We start from the raw sequence: 13,986 nt of genomic DNA, 5'->3' as shown, positions 1-13,986 counted from the left end.
CCTCTGCCTCAGCTTTCCTTTCTAGTTCGTCCATCCAGCACAGGTCTTCCCCCCCCCAAGCAGCCTCCCGCAAACCCCCTGTACTGTCAGCATTCCCTCCTCCCGCCTGCGCCCAGCACATCCAGGCATTATCCGCTGTCCTGCATCCAGGACTGGTGTACTGCACCATCTTATCTCTGCATGTTTGCTTCATGTTTCATTACACTCTTTGCCTTGTGAGGCTCATCTCATTTGATCTGTTTCTCTCTCTGTGCCCTACAGCAGTATGTATTTTAAATGCTTCGTAAAATCTTGCAAGCAGGCAAGGGAGCAGACTTGAAGCATCAACCTTAGCTTTAATATTCACACCTCGACTCCTGCCACAATGTGCTTGCGGCTTATCAGGCGTGCTGCCCTGCACAACTCTGGTCCAGTGTAAAGGCTGCATGTGAGGTTGGCTGGGGGGGCCTGCAGAGCAGTGGGTTGCTCGGCCTGTGTGTGTGTGTGTGAATATACAGAGAGAAAAGCCCCAAAGCTTTTCTAGAATCTAGGGATTTTCTAGAATTGTTGGGTCTGCTAAATCTGGATTTCAGGACACTGACTGCATGGGATGACTCTTGGCTGATTCCAGAGGGAGCAACCCTCCTGGCTTTGGAGGTGAAGGACACCAATGAGAGACACTTGGCAACCTCCCTTTGGCTTCTGTGTCTTTTGAATACATTGCAGCACGTGCACTGCCACCATAACCGCAGCCACATGTGACTTTTCCTCCTTCTGCTCACCTCCTTCTGCCAGGAGTTGCATTTGTTCTGCTGCATCCAGCACGTATGTGCAAAGTAGTCTGGCTTTTGCTTCTGTCAGCCCTGGAGAGGAACTGCAGGAAGCACACAGTGCTAGACAGTACAGTGCAAGTGCTACATGAAAATGCACGTTTAAAATACCTTGTTTCATTTCCGTAAGTGGCACAATAGGGAACAATCTCCCAGGGCTAAGTTGGCCAGCAGACAGCCGGGAATGGATCACATCTGGGATGTGGGAAGGAGCATCAGCGAATGCGTTAAGGAGTGCCCCTGCCTTACCTGGCAAGACCTATAGGGGAAGAGAGAAATTAAAATCCCGGTCTGCTTGGTCAGCTTGTGCGTTTGTCTGGATGCTTTCGGTGACCTCACACACACTATAAAAATGGTGGCAGTGCTGATGGAGCACTGCGGTTAGAGGGGAAATGTGCCAAGCCAGAGAACTGTCCCTGGAGATATCTGTACCCAGTGTTACGTGAGTGCCAAATTCTCCTGATAGGGACTGTTACACAGCACCTGTCAAAGGCACCAGCAGCAATGATGGGAAGAAGCAAAAATGGGGTTCAGCGTGCTGTGAGGCAGCAAGGAAGGGGCATCCCTATTTGATAAGGTGTCAGGGGTGAGCAGTTCTCCGAAGTCAGGCACTCAGCTGTTACAGAGAGCAGGGAGACACTGTGGAGGGAGGTGTCAGCAGCCCAGCCAAGCAGACCAGGAGTAAGAGCATCAGATTTAAAAGCTGAGTCACACAAGGACAGAAAACAAAGACCTGGCAGAGCTCAGGTCTGTCTGTCAACCCACACCAAACAGTTACCTCTATTTAATAAATACATCTAATACCCACTGGGCTTTGCGGCAGTCTGAACAGCTTCAGGATGGTTTTTAATTTATTTTCATTTCCGCAGACACTCTGCTTTTGATGTTGAATAACCTGTGATTTATTTAATCTAAGCCAATCCTGTCTGGTGCTCAGGTCTGCAAGCAGTCCCAGGGACTGGCTTTCTAGCCCTTCCACCTTTAAGAGAAGAAGACATTTCCTGAGGTGATGAACCCCCAGCTGAGCATAGGGTTTTGATCCAAAAGGCAAAGGTTTGTACATCTTTCTACCTGACATACTGTCAGCATCCTGGTGGCACTTGAAAATCATGAGAAAAAGCCTGAAGATGAGGCAGACCCAGAGAAGGGATAATGAAGGTTGCTAGCCCTGAGATTGAAGATTTAGAAATGTCATCTATCACTCGGTGCTGTTATTTCCACCTCTGTGGCTCCAGATTCAGTGCATCAATCTCCGTTATCAACCTTCACAACCAGAAGAAACAGGAGAAAAAAGGAAAAAAAAAAGGAAGCTTGAATTCCAGAAAGTACTGCAAAAGCTGTGCAAAGCTCATTTCTTTAATTTCAGAAATGCAGAGGATCAGTGTCACTGGTATAAGCTGCCTGAAGAGGCTATTTTTGTTCTTTGGAAGCTTTTTCCTCTATTTTAACATGGATTAATTATGAATATTTATATATATATTACAAAAAAAATATTATGAGCAGTTTGCAGGCTGGCTTGCAAAATATGTATACCACATTGTAAAAATCAGCTCCTTTTTCTGGGCTTTATGCCTGGTCACTCACTCTCTCTAAATGGCAAGCAGAGAACAGAGACAATGCACGTTTGTGGTGCTGCCTCCCCCATTCAGAGCACCAAGGAACTGGTGCAGTCAGGAACTGCAGTCCGTGTTGGTGTGAATGCCACTCCAAGTGCTCCTCTGCTGAAACGCCACTCATCTTTCCTCTGAGCTTGGCTAGGACACAGTACAAATTTAACAGGCAGAATTTTGTTCCGCTCTTTAATGAGACACACTATTTGGGCTAAATTTGCAAAGATCTGATATGAGGTATAAATAGGAGCTTGGTGCCTGTCTTCAAGATGAGACAGCTATGGGGATCCCGAGTGCTCGTGGCCATCAAAAGTCGCAGGGCACTTTAATGAAAGAGAAACATTAAGCCTTCTGTCTGGAGGAGATTCCTACTAGGGAAATTGCACTGACATCTTCAAATCACTTCTCTGCTGCTCCAAGAAACAGCATAAATTAATATATACTGTTAACAAACTGCCACATCCTGCCCCAAAGCGAACAGGAATGGGAAGAGTACTTCCAATACAGATGGTTTCTAAGTTGACTTATGCAAATAGGCATATTGGAAGAGAGGAGCTATTGCTAAATATAAAATAAGTCATGCTGTCCTACGACTTGTGTGAGCTGCCAAAGAACGAGACAGCCTATCCCTAAGGAGCAAGCCCACTTGTTTCAACAGGATTTCAATCAGCCCTTAATGTAGGGAAAAAAGAAAAAAGAAAAAAGAAAAAAAAAAAAAAAGAAGTGCATTTCTAGTTAATAACAAGCTCTTTCCTTTTTGAAATTATGAATTTAAACATTTATTGGAATCACAAGTGGCATTTCCCTCACCGTACCTGTTTACGAGCCGATATAATTTAAAACATCTATTAGCCTTTGCAAAGCCTGTAAAAGGAGAACGCCGCATTGCTTCAATATTAGAGCTTAGTGTAATATTTGTGAATTAAATTGTGGGCATACCAAAAGAGGATCTGTCTGGACCATTCATAAAATTAGCTTTGATATTCTTTTAGTAAGTAAAAAGCTGAAGAGAGACATCAATAATTTATCAGCACTTGGATTACATCCTCTGGCACTTGTAGTTTACTGCCTTCTTGGAGAAAAAGAGGACAAGGGCAATATTGTCTCCTGGGTTGTGAAGTTTTTGCATGGTGGTGTTGACAAGGGAAGCCTCATTTTTAGTGGCATTCTGACTCTGATAATACCCATGCGTCTCAGCATGATGCTCATGGCTCCAGGAAGCATGGTGGGATGAACCATCAGCCCTGTGTCGTGCAAGGCCTTTCCAGATACCAGCACGAAATGACACAGGAGGCAGCAGTACCATGCCTAGTACACAGGTACCCCTGCTGTAAATGACAGACTCATTGTCCAGAGAAGCCTGGGCTTCAAATACAATGTACAAAATTGTGGTGGCTATGGGGAGCCAATATGGCTGGACAGCATGGGTACCACTCAGAGAGATGTGAAGCCCAAGACAGGGACCCTTTCCAGAGGCCAAAGTGCTCCTCATTCCTTGTCACCTCCTGCCATGGTCACTTCCTGGCACTGCTCACCACCTTCTCTTCATTTCTCAATCAATCTCTTTATTCCAGCCTTTTTTTTTCCCCTTTTTTTCTGTGCTCCCTCTCTCCCATTCCCTCCAGTGTCCCTGCCCTGCTTCCTACCTTCCCTTTCCTGATGGCAGTGATGCCGGCTTTTCAGCTCTAGGCTTAGTAATGCTATTGCTGTCTTATGCAGATATGCCTGAATTTGCACTGACATTTGCTCTTTTTCATCAGAATGAAATGTTCTTCCTTCTCATCTATTTCTCTGGCTTATGCTTTTCAAATTTGGCACTAGCCATCTATTTCTCTTTACCCTATCTTGCTCTTTGTGACGTGCTGTTCCCAATGCCTGAACAATCAAAATGACCTAGCGTTCTCCTTTCCTAGCTTTGCAGTTTCTCAGTCATGAGGAACCTTCTCCCGTTCTGTCCCAATCACTGCCACTGAGAACTGCACCTCCTCTTACTGTACTCCCTCAAGTTGTTCTCAAGAAACACTCAGCAAGAGGATTCCTCTGCTAACTGAACTGCAGCAGAATCCAACCTCTTCCCTTTAGGGGCTGCTTGTGAGGGAAGACATCTCCAGCCTCCATTGACAGAGTACATGCTGTTCTCTCAGCCCCAGGTAGGACACAAAAGGCCATAGGCAGCATGAAGAACCTAGAGCTGTCTCTGCCCTTCTCTATGCACAGTTTTTTTGTTTTCTGCAGGTGCAGACATTTCCTACTCCATGAATACTGAACAGAGCTGGATAAAAGCAGAGAGATGCTCTGAGAGGCAGGCAGCAGCAGAAAGGCCATGCCCACCACAGCCCGAGTCTGAGCGAGGACTTTGCTCATGTTATGCCAAGTCTTAGCTGATGTACCCTGCTGTTCAGAGGGACTTTTTAATGATTCTCACAAAGTGCTTCGGAGCAAATGAGGACAAAAGTCTTTTTATAAGTATTGCAAAGGCATTTCAATTTTGATGGGCCGCTACACACAATTAGGAGGAATTTGAGCCCCTAGAATCTCTCCTCAGCACTGAGGGGCTTCATGAATCAAAGGGGGTAGCAACTGAAGAAACAAAAGGAAAGGGAATTTGCTTGTTATCACAATACTTTGTTATCTTAAAAAGGAAAGAGAGCTCTTTAGACACAGTGGCTGACCAGAGGAGCAATCAGCACCGGCTTTAAGTAAAGCACAGTGTGCACAGCTGGAGAAAGAGCAAATGCATACTTCTGGTCCTTAGCAGGAACACCTAACTACCTTGGCCAGCTCGTTTCCAAAGTTAAACCCAGGGGCCCAAACCTATGCACTGACCTCCATGTCTCATGCCTTCTGATGCAGAACAGCCATCTGGGCAGTGACACTTCAGAGCCAAGACGATAATTTGGCGGGTTCCCAGTATTTTCCCATGGGAAAAAAGCTGGGCAGTTGCTGCTGCTGTACGTCTCTAGAAGGCAGCCTGCCAGCCCCCAGGGCTCTTGTCCAGTGCCAAGCAGATCTTTAAATGCATGGCCCTCAGTGACAAACCAAAATGAAAAGGTGCCTATACACACCCGAGCAATCAGTGCTCCAACACGGTGATATTGTGCAGCCACTGGTGTGATCTCTGCAGCTTCTCCTGTAACTGTGTCACTCAAGAAAAGGGCTTTTAAGTGTTGGTGCTGCTAGCAGCACTGCTTGCCGCTAACCAGAGGAGAGCTCTGCCTGACAGCCCTCCTCTGGGAACCATTGATTCCTTTGCTCCTGACGTAGGCAACTGTCACGAAAGATCACAATAGCTATAAATGCCTTTGAAAATAAAATTAAAACAACAACAACAAAACAATGAAGAGAATTTGTTGTCAGGCAAATAATGAGCATAAGAGAGCACTGTAGAAAAATGTTTTCACAACAACCTGGTAGAGAAATGTGGGCAGCTGAAGCCTTCTGATGTCTTTGCTCCCCTCACCAAGTACTACCAGCAAGGAAGGAGTCCTGTCCTGCTGGTAGGCAGACACCAAACATTGCAAGTATTGAGCCACTAGGAAAAAAAATGAATTAAAGAGGGTGATAATATCTACTGTATGGAAAGCCAGCAAAAGCATTTCTTTGGTCTACAAGGTGACAGAAGAGTTCAGAAGCAACTTTGTACCACTACCACATTTACATGTTAGATATCCCATGCAACACCATCAGGGCTCTGGAAGTTTCCTTTGAATACTCCTCTTCCTAATACCACCTCCACCTCACCTTCAGACAAATGCCTTTTGCTAGGCTGCTGGTCTCTCCCTACCCAGGAAGCTAGGTGAATGCAGTGAGTGCTTCTCCTTCAGAAGCAGAAGTGCATAACACCAGCATGCTTCTCTGGCAACCCACAGCATCTCACGTCATTCCCAAGGAGATGGAAAAACAGCTTTGGCCTAAGGAGACTGCAGAGGTGAATCCTTGCAAAGACGAGATACAGCAATCTGCAATAGCCCTTTACATTTTCGAAGATGAAGGCAAAACCCCAACTCTGTGTGACTGCAGCTAGTTCTGCCAGATCACTTAAATCATCAGGACATCATGATCATCACTAGATCTTGGCAGATCTAGCAGCATTAGCATAGCTATTTAGAGTTAAGTACTTCAGGCTTGGTTCTCCTGGCAGTACAAGCTAGCTGCTGAACACGCACCTACCGTGAATATTGAGCTCCCCAAACCAAGCGCGTAGCAAAGGCTGTGCCTTCTGTTCCAAGGGTGTGAGACTGGGATTCTGGGAGAACTAAGCTACTCTGGGCATTCCTTTTGGTGCACATTCTGGTGCAGGTGGGATTTGTATAAAAATGTATGTATAACTGCCACCCTGCCTAGATGCAGAAGTATAAGGTTTTCCCCAACATTAAATCAGGAAATAATCTGAAGTCAAGAAAGGAAAAAATCCTGAACTGAGGTTTGCCACTGAGGATAATCATCTGACCACATCCAGCGCTTTAAACTGTCTTAGATTGTGTGAAATATGAGGCTTATGAGGCTTAGGCATTTTGACAGGCTTCCTTTAAAATCTACAACAGTGGACTTGATTGCATGCACTACTTTGCTCAGATTTTGGCAGACAGGTCCAGCAGCGGCCATGAGTGACACTATCCTCAGCCTAAGGAAGTTGAAGTACAGAGATGCTGCTTCCTTCTCCATGATATAAGAGGTAGATGGCATTGCCAGACAGGGTCAGCTCAGAGACTGTTTTCATTTTAGCCTTCTGTGAATCAGTGAATGTCAATGACAATGCATTTGCCACTGCAAACAGTGATTTTCACCTGTAATACTCTTCAGATGCAATGTGTGAATGACCCGACTTGAGAAGCACACTTGCACAACTGCCCCTTCTAACTTCCACAGTGGTCTGTCCTCTGCAGTCTCAGCTGTACGTCAGCTCACTTTTAGTTGGATTTTATTTTGACATTGTAATGAGGTGAGGAAGTCCAGTGTAATAGGCATACATTATATATATCAAGCAAGAAATATCTTTATTTGCTGAAGATGTGTGTTATTTCAGGATTTATTTATTTAGTCTGATAAAAATGCCATTTCTATAGAAACAATTGATAAAGCAAACAACCAAGAAGAAATCCCATGCTAACTATCAAGAGCCAACATAATGCCTGCTAAAGATGAGTAAATACTCTGCTGTTTTGGGCTTTTAAAATATGTAACCTCTTCCCCTCACATGGTTAAATCAATTCACATAGAGCATGGATCCATGCTTTTTATTGGTGAGCACACAGAGGTTTGATTTATAATATCTTTGCTTTACATAGTCCTAGGAATCCAAGCAGCCTATGATCAGTGAGTTGCTTTTGTCACAGACAACGCTTGTGTGCTTCCACTCAGCAGGTAGGCCAGAGAGATGCAAAAAAAGCCACCTAAAGTTCTATGGGCGGATCATCATCTCTCCTTTCCTATCGTGCTCTCCCATCAGCAAGAGAGCTGCCATTGATTACTCACAATTCTGTTCTTACGCATGCACGTGTCTTCAAGAACACACATCTTTTTTTTTTTTTAATGCCACTTGAAACTCCTGCTGTGCTTTCAACGACATTGCTGTGTGTACTTCCCTGCTTCGCTGGTTTGGGCTCTGACTCTTCCAACTGGATTCCTGTTGAGAAAGGTGTTGATGTGCACTGCAATCACTAATTTGAGGAACAATATATTACTGTCCCTTCCAAGTTCAAGGCTCAGACCCTCGCAGAATTGAACCTACAGCACAAATAGCAACTTGCTACTGAACGCTTCTCCCATCAGTCTCAACTCCTTCTTACAAAGAAGAACTTGCAAGGTCTTGAATCTCGGATCTATTCTGATTTATTATCAATCCTCCAGTCCCAGGCAAACTTGTGCACTTCCCACCACTCTGCTCTTCAGCTACTCTGTTCGTGACTTTATTCTCTGTCTTCTTGAAACTAATTTTTAGGATAACCTGTCTCCTTGGCCATCTGCTTCTTAGGCAACTCATCCTAATATGTATCTTCTCTTCAACACGTATTATACTGTTGCAATTACATGTTTACTCTTTCTAATGTCACTAAGGCCACTGCCATATTGTCTTTGTTGTTATGATCCCTTCCATTTTACAGTTCAGTGAGGAAGCATTTGGTTGTAGACTCTCATGCTTCTCTCCTTTGAAGACCAAAAACATCTACCAGAGAGTCACATACAGCTTTTTGTTTGTGGCAAGCACGAAGAAAGGAGTGAGGAAGAATATTAGGGCTTGTGACAAAAGTGATGAGCTTTTGAATTAAATCTCACAAAACAGCTCTCCTTAAGTGAAGAATGGTTGAGTTCACCTCCAGTGACTCTTACAGATGCTCTGGTGGGAATTTCCCTGCCAGAATAGGTTAGCAGATTCACGCAAGCGTGTAGATACTTATAATTTATAGGATAAATATGAAGACGCAGAAACATGATCTATTGATAGAGCATAAGCTATATATAGCACTCTTAACTGTATTATTAAAACAAAAGGTAAATAATTAATGGAAGGAAGAAAAGATACATGAAGCACAGTCAGTCTTGACAGGAAGTATTCCTGACTTGCAGTAATTAACATTAAATATATTTGGAGCACATTTTTTATATCTTTCTGACAAAAAAGATTATTTGCTTACTTCGTATACCATAAGAATCACTGTGTGTGGCTGCAGAACTTGTGCAGCCAATGTGAGCAAAACTGGAGGGGTGGGGGGAATGCTTACAGCTGCTCAGTTTGAACACCACTCTATGCTCAGGATAGGATTACCGCCTGCGCATATCGACCAGTTATGCCTGGTAAACCCTCAGTTTAGTTTCAGATTAGGTACAACTCAATGCTTGCTAGTTTTTCTAAATCCAGTGCTGACCATTCACGTGACAAGTATTGCAGAAAAGTACAGGCTTACTTTAGCAGAAAGCAAGAAACAAAGTTAAGTTTTTTATTAGAATCTGAGAATTACTCAGGCAAAGCAAAATTCTCCTAGCAACTGTTTACGTATCTCATGTACACATTTCTTAGTTTAAGAGGAAAAGATGATGAGCAGATCAGCCCTAAGAACAGTAACTCAGACAGGCCCTGTGATGTCTCAGGCCATCTACTTTGTTGAATTGATTCTGTTCGAGATACATAGGGTCAAATATCCTGTAACAATATCAGGATATATACTTTCTCACTGGACATATAGTAATTTATTTACATCATTTCCAAACTAACAATGTTAGCAAGGTCAAAGTGACCTTACAAATAGTTATTAAATTCCCTGGAACCAGAACAGCTCAAACTCATAAGCGGCTGTCCAGCAGTCTACACAGTCAACACTTAATTGAAAAACATTCCAGTGCAACCAGTGCCAAAGCTTTCCTGTCTTATTACCAAGTAACAGCACCCAAATGTCTTTCTGAGGCCCAAGGCAAATCATTCCTAAGTTTAGTACCAGCAAAGACTCAGAGTTGGAAAGGTCTGTTTCCACGAGCGCATGTGCCAAACACTTCAGTAAAATCAATGTCCTCTTGTCTTGTCTAAAGATAAACAGTGCAATAAACTAAAATTTAAGTTCCACCTTTTGCTTCAAAGATTTTAAAGCAGCACTACACAATCTTTACTGAGCCACAAGCGATAGTGCACAAAAGCCAACAATGCACCAAAGGGAATACTGAACTTGTAACTTCCAGACACCATTCCTGTGGCAGCCACAGAATCCCATTGCCATCAGCAGCATCAGATGGTTCCATGGAGAAGGTTTATAGAAACCGCTGCTCTTCAGTTTTAACTACAAGAAACTTGATCAATTATTTCAAAGTGTATCTTACATCCCAAACCAGCAGAATCTGGAATGACAATGCTAAGTGCAAGATGGTGGCAGGAAGGTAACAATTGATTTCAGTGAGATGGAGAATTGGCCTCATGTTTCTCAGTCACTGCTATTCCAGAATAGGAAAGATTTGACTTCGATTTCAGTTCCTTAGGGAGAGCAAAGCAGAGCTCTACTATCTGATGAACTGCAGCCTGGCAGGGCAGCACCAGGGAAGCACTCTAAGCCCTCTTGAGGCTCTCTTCTGATAATCTCCAAATGTAATTTAGAGTAGCTCTATTTATTCCTCCTACTAGGGCCACCTATAAGCACCAGTAGTAACTGCTCAAACACTCATGCCAGAATCAGGCAGAAAAATGTCTGCTCACAAGGGCAGAATTGGGCTCACTCTTGGTTACTTAGTTGGTCAAGTATTTTTGGTGGTTCCTACCTTAAGAAGTTCTTAATGATCTAAAGCAGGGCAGCCTTCAAATTCAGGAACAGTATTGCTCATCAGAAGACTCACAGCTGACGGAGATATTTTTTGCCGAGCATTTTCACAGAAAATTTCCATTTTGTATGAGTTCATCACTGGTTTGCTGCCACTGCAATTAAGCTGGTTGTCTTTTGATAGGATTATGATTTATCCTAATTTCTATGGAGATTTAAGTGTCAAAGTTGTGCAAAGCTGCCAACAGTTTTGCTGTAGCATCTAACACCGTCTTCTGAAGGGATAAAAAGACTGATGAGGACGTGTCACTCCTTACAGTACCAGGGCACTCATGGCAAGTCCTCCCCATGCAGCTGGCTCACTTGACCCAAGGTCTCCAGTCTACACACAGGTTAAAAAGCCAAAAGGTGGCCAAGCACCAGTACTTTTGGTAGGTACGACCGCTCTCCAGCAGTTTTTAATAGAAGCTGACATGTATGAATAATAAATGAATATTCAGGCATGAATAATAAATTGTAGCTCCATTTATATAGCTTTGTGTATCCCTTCTCCTGAAACACCACTACTCTCGGGCACATAAACACCTCTTAATAACGAGAAGGCACAGATGACACATTTACAGAGATGGCTTTCTGTATGTGTGGGCACACACTACCAGAAGCGAGAGTCCCGTATTTACGCCTGAGGCGGGACGTGCCTTTGGACTGCACAAACCAAGAGGGATTTAGGGGAAATACTTCAGGGATGAGACCCCTTATCCACCACGCGCCAAGCCGGAGCGCACAGAGCCATATCTCTTCCCCGGGCAGCAGAGAGGCGGCACGGCCCGGTATCCGCGTATCAGAACCCCTGCGCGGGCAACTAGGGCGCCAGCACCTCCGCTGAGGGCAGGGAAAATGGCGGCGCCCCGCCCCGGCCTGCGGAGGGAAGCGCGGGCGGAAGTGGCCGCGGAAGTAGCGCTGCGGCGCAGAGCGGAAGTGTTGGCGGGGAGCGGCGCGGGCCAGGTGAAGGTGAGTGGTGCCCGGAGCCGGCCCGCGCACCGGGGCCGTAGCGGCTACGTGGGTCTCGGAGCCGCTTCTCGGCTCTGTCTTCGCCTCAGGCGCTCCGCGGCCCCGCCGGACCGATGTCCCGACTGCCCCGGACGCTGGCTTCTGCGGGGTCCCGCTCTTACGGCCCTCTTTAGGGGCACTGGTAGGGGCCTGGCTCAGGTCTAGAGGCGTCAGGGCACTTCGCCTCCTCAGCTTGGTAATAGCAGGTGTTGCTACAGGCCTGTTTTGAGCCGTGCTGTGTGATGCTTTCACTGGCTGATAACCTAGAGCAGAGAAATTGTGCTTTTCTCTTGACAACTGGGCCACCTCGGTGAGGCTGAGCTGTCGCTGCTTCTCTCTTTAGTTCTGGATGTCAGCCATCGAGGTCTGAGGTGTAAACCAGAAATACATTGACCGGGGGCACTGATATGATAGCAGGACCTCAATTCCTTCTTTGACCCAAACCTGATTTCTTTTGTAAAAGAATGCAGACTTGGATGTTGAATGCAAGTTAGGCTTGAAAGTGGGGATAAAAACTGGAAGAGAATGTCCAATTTAGATTGGACATTAGGAAGAAGATTTTTACAGCAAGGGCGGTGAGACACTGGAGCAGATTGCCAGAGAGGTGGTGGGTGCCCCATCCCTGGAGACATTCGTGGTCACAGTGGACTGGGCTTTGAGCACCTGGTGAAGCTGTAGGTATCCCTATTCATTGCAGGGGAGTTGGACTAGATGGCCTTTAAGGGTCTCTTCTTACTCAAATGATTCTGTGACAAGAAGATGACAACATTTAAAAATTGGCAGAATTCTTAGATGAATCTTTGTTTTTACGTATGGTTGCTGCTTTTCCTTTAACCCTTTCAGGTTAATGGCTATTGTTGTGATGTAAATTATTCTCATGGGCTGTAGATCTCTACTGCTGCAGAAGAAAAAATGCATTGTAAATGCAGGTGATCTAAAGAAAATAAAAATCGAAATGATAGTGGCTTATATCAAGTAAGTGCATTTTTCTGTAGCCTGGTGACAAATGTCAAAGTTCTTTTGCTGAAGTGTGGTAGCACTTAGCTCTCAACAAAGCTATGCTTGATTCTTGTGTTGACTTACATCTGCTGAGGGTAGTGGCAGGGATGGGTAGCATGTGCCTCAAGAGCTTAAATGCTGCTCCAGGAGAACCAGAGGTATTATGCATCTTTGTGTTTTTGTAAAGTAAGTGCAGTCTTTTGTGATGCACTGATGATGCATTAATTTGTGGGAGAGCCCTTTATTGCCCTAACTAGCTTTCGTCCTCAGGCTGAAGCTTGAGCTGAAATTGGTTAATCCAAAAGTGTGTCTTGTCACTTGAAGCAGGCTGTGGCTTTGTTGCCCTCTGTGTTTTTACACCATTTTTTCGTCCAACTTCAACCAGTTTCAAGCTGCATTTGTAAAACTATCTGCAGGATTGGCGGGCTTTTCAACGACTTTATCTGTGGGCGGTCCAAAGCATATCAGAAAAGTTTATTTTGAGATTCTTAGTACAGACAGAGAATATAGCAGCAAATTATATGTGCGTCTGGTGCATATAGGTGCTTGTGGTCTTTTCACTGCATTTCGGACCCCTTGCAGACCTCTCTAGGACAGCATCCCCCTGGGCTGTGTATCAGCTTGGTGATTGTCCCTTTAGACAAACAGCTTTTGTTCACTTAGCTTTTAAATAGCAGGCTGCAAGATTGGAGATAACCAAACTGCATGGAGGTGGCATCAGTGCTGCTGATCAGAACTGGTAGTTATTTTTCTTACATGTTTTCTTGGAGTGCTGATGGATAAGAATTGCTCTTTATGATGGCCAGGTAAGTGTTCCTAATGTTTTTAAATGGCCTTTGGTCGGTATGGAAACAGGTACTATTAGAAAGAAAACTATTTTCCTTACATTCTTTTAGCATTCAATACAATTTAAACAATTTCTTTCTTGTTGGACTGTAGAAGAACCAAGTCAGAGGCCTTGGTTTTATTAAATTTCTAGACCCAGTTAGAACATGGAAATAGCACATTTAAGTCTTTTATCTATTTGCTACACCAAACTAGTTGCCACCTCTGTATTACCATCTTATAACAGCTTAGTTTTGGATGACTTTCTAACCTCTTTAGGCAGTGACTGCAAAATTGTCTTCTTGTGACTAACAATTCTCAAGATGAATGAAGGCAGTTCCAAGGTCCAGTTTATTTCTGAGTAATGTAATATGTGGAGACTCAGACAACTGTGTTTGTGTGTCCCAGTGTGGAAGAATCCTATCACAGACAGGTTAGCAGCACACTTATAAC

At 44.4% G+C, this 13,986-nt stretch overlaps 1 protein-coding gene across 8 annotated transcripts in view; it reads left to right on the top strand.

Moving 5' to 3' along the window:
- The first annotated feature begins 11,525 nt into the window (after positions 1 to 11,525).
- RPAP1 (RNA polymerase II associated protein 1) overlaps positions 11,526 to 13,986 on the top strand; it is a 38,627-nt gene continuing 36,166 nt past the window's right edge. For 4 of the 8 annotated variants that reach the window (XM_085224800.1, XM_085224792.1, XM_085224793.1 and 1 more), the window contains exon 1: positions 11,526 to 11,670. The gene's annotated coding sequence lies outside the window, so the exon portion shown is untranslated. Of the gene's footprint in view, positions 11,671 to 11,722; positions 13,515 to 13,986 lie in introns of those variants that run through there. The other 4 variants (XM_085224797.1, XM_085224794.1, XM_085224799.1 and 1 more) reach the window with 3 other exon arrangements.

Source organism: Meleagris gallopavo, chromosome 5 (genome assembly GCF_905368555.1).
Source record: "Meleagris gallopavo chromosome 5, MGAL_WU_HG_1.1, whole genome shotgun sequence".
Classification (NCBI taxonomy): Eukaryota; Metazoa; Chordata; class Aves; order Galliformes; family Phasianidae; genus Meleagris; species Meleagris gallopavo.
The sequence above is the reverse complement of the archived record's forward strand: the minus strand, read 5'-3'. Positions and strand labels throughout refer to the sequence as shown.